The sequence below is a fragment of the Mus pahari genome, chromosome 10 (assembly GCF_900095145.1).
Source record: "Mus pahari chromosome 10, PAHARI_EIJ_v1.1, whole genome shotgun sequence".
Classification (NCBI taxonomy): domain Eukaryota; kingdom Metazoa; phylum Chordata; class Mammalia; order Rodentia; family Muridae; genus Mus; species Mus pahari.
In genome coordinates, this window is record NC_034599.1 from 35,969,218 (window position 1) to 35,972,535 (window position 3,318).

A 3,318-nucleotide genomic window follows, 5' to 3' on the forward strand; every position below is an offset into this window, starting at 1 on the left:
TCTGTGTAGCCCTGGCTGTCCTGGAACTCACTCTGTAGACCAGGCTGGCCTCGAACTCAGAAATCCACCTGCCTCTGCCTCCCAAGTGCTGGGATTAACGGCGTGAGCCACCACGCCCGGCTCCCTCTTGGCTCTTCTAGCACCATGTCTGCCTGAACACTGCCATGCTTCCCACCATGATGATAATGGACTGAACCTCTGAAACTGTAAGCCAGGCCCAATTAAATGTTTGGCTTTGTAGAGTTGCCTTGGTCATGGTGTCTCTTCACAGCAATAAAACCCAAACTCAGACAAGGACCATGTTATTATCACATCCAACATACTTGACAGCTCCTAAATCGACTACCTCTAAGTGTCACTTACTATGTCATTCTTATTAAAATGTTCCCATTCTTATATTTTTGGTTGTGAACCTAGCCTTTAATGGCTGAGCCATTTCTCCAGCCCAAAATTTTCCCATTCTTAAAAGCATCTTTATCTCTCTCTCTCTTTTTAAAAGTCTTTTAATCTTACTTGTATGTGTCTGTGCACATTTATGCCTCTGTCTGTGTGGTGGTCATTGGATAATTTACAGGAGTTGGTTCTCCTAAAATCAAACTTAGGTCTTCAGACTTGGTGGTAAGCACCTTTACCCACTCAGCCATCTCACCTGATCTGTGGCTCTTTCAACGAAAGTGGCCCCCATAGTCTCCTAGGGAGTGGTACTTTTAGCTGTGACCTTGTGGGAGGACATGTGTCACAGGGTATATGGGCTGTGAGGTCTAAGAAGATCAAGCTAGGCCCAGTGTCATCCTCCTGCTGCCTGCCAGTCCAGAGCTAGAAGTCTCAGCTACCTCTCCAGCACCGTGCCTACCTGCATGACACCATGCTTCCTGCCAAGACAATAATGGACCGGATCTCTGAGCCTGTAATCTAGCCCCAGTTAAATGTTTCCCTTTATAAGAGTTGCTGTGGTCATGGCATCTACTCACAGCAATAAAATTCTAACTAGGATACTACCCCTGACTTTAGCTCTTAGGTCCCTAGTCCTCAATGTGTTTCTGTTCTCCCCATTCCTGGCTGAAGGGGTACAGGGATTCCCCAGTGGGTATCGGACCTCCTGAATCTGTCAGGCTCTTCCCATGTAGTATAGTTTGAATAATATAATAACTCTAATAACTTGAACTTAAGTCTAACCCTAGTCTAATTAAGATTGAACATTTCAATCCACATCCTTTTTCCTTTTGTTTTTGAGATGGGAGTCTTCTCATTTCTGAGGATCATGTAATCCAGGCTGGCCTCGAACTCATCACTCTAGAGAATCCCGACTAATACATATGGGTACACATCTGCTCAATAATACATGTGGGTACACATCTGTTTAAATAGTCTTCATTATCCCCAATACCCCTCTCTCCTCATAATTAGACCTGCCTCTGATGATCTTTCAAAGACACAGTCATACTTCAATACTACCTGAAGTATCTCCTGTGATTGTGCTCATCTTAGTATCCTGCAAGCAAACTATGTTTCATCCCATCTGTGAGCACTGATGTAAGTTACTCATGCGAGCTAGAGTCGACCCTACTCCATAATCCCAGATCTTCCCAGTCCTTTTATGCCCAAGTCCATTCTCCACACTCATTATGTTTGGTATATAATTTAAAGAAAATTTCAAAACATAAAGCAAGAATAATAATTTACTTCTTTTTAAAAAAATATTTATTTATTTTATGTATGCAAGTACACTTTGCTCTCTTCAGACACACCAGAAGAGGGCATTAGATCCCATTACAGATGGTTGTGAGCTACCATGTGGTTGCTNGGAATTGAACTCAGGACCTCTGGAAGTGCAGTCAGTGCTCTTAACCACTGAGCTATCTCTCCAGCCCCATTTACTTTTTCTTCTTCTTTTTTTTTTAATGGTTTTTCGAGACAGGGTTTCTCTATATAGCCTTGGTTGTCCTGGAACTCACTCTGTAGACCAGGCTGACCTCAAACTCAGAAATCTGCCTGCCTCTGCCTTCCAAGTGCTGGGATTAAGGGCATGCGCCACCACCGCCCGGCGAATAATATTTTTCGCATTAAAATGTAATAGTTATCAATCCTCTGTCCTGAGGATTATTTAAATTCAGACACAGTGAAGTTCTGCTGTACTTAAGAATCTCTCTGCCTGCCTGCCCATCTGTCTGCCTGTCTGTCTGTCTCCTTATTCTCCTCCCCTCTCTTCCTTCCTTTTCCCCCCACACTATCGTGGATTTAACCCAGGGTCTCATTTTAGCTAGGCACAGTCTGTATTACATCTACTAATGTGCTGGACTCCCTAGCCCCGCTCCCCTCATATTTTTTCTTTGTTTATTGTAGCCTTGACTGGCCTGGAACTCTATGCAGACCAAGCTGACCTCTGACTCACAGAGACCTTCCTGCTTCTGACTCCAGATGGCAAGGAGTACTTCTTGGAGGAGGTGGCAGTGGATGAAGATGCATTAGCCAAACCAGGGAAAGAAGTGGGGTGAAGGGGGAAAGGGTTGTCACTGAATAGGATCCATACACGTGTCTAAATTTTTTTTTTTTTTTTTTCGAGACAGGGTTTCCCTGTATAGCCCTGGCTATCCTGGAACTCACTTTGTAGACCAAGCTGGCCTCGAACTCAGAAATCCGCCTGCCTCTGCCTCCTGAGTGCTGGGATCAAAGGCATGTACCACCACGTGTGCCTAATGCATCCTTGAGCGAGCACATGCTCCATGTGGTGGTGCATGCCTTTAGTCCCGGCACTTAGGAGACAAAGGCAGGCAGATCTCTGAGTTCAAGGCCAGTTTGGTCTACAGAGTGAGTTCCAGGCCAGGGCTACACAGAGAAACCCAGTCTCATGCCTCCTCCCCCAAACAAATAAAAAGTGTCTTATGCTCTATCAGCTAAGCTAGCTGGATGCTGTGGCCAAGTCTTTGTTTGGAAACATTTTTTTTGTTGTTGTTGTTGTTGTTTTGTTTTTGTTTTTTGATATGAGGACTGTGTTGGTTAGAATAGGTATGACCCTCAAAGATTCCTGTGTTTGAATGTTTGACTCATAGGGAGTGGCAGTATTAGGAGGCGTGGCCTTGTTGGAGCGGGTGTGGCCTTGTTGGAAGAAGAGTGGTATTGTGCAGGTGGGCTTTGAGGCCTTCTGTGCTCAGGCTCTGCCCAGTGCGGAAGATAGATTCCTCCTGGCTGCCTTCAGAACATGATGTAAAACTCTTGGCTCTCTTTTTTTTTTTTTTTTTTTTTAACGAGACAGGGTTTCTCTGTGTAGCCCTGGCTGTCCTGGAACTCACTCTGTAGACCAGGCTGGCCTCGAACTCA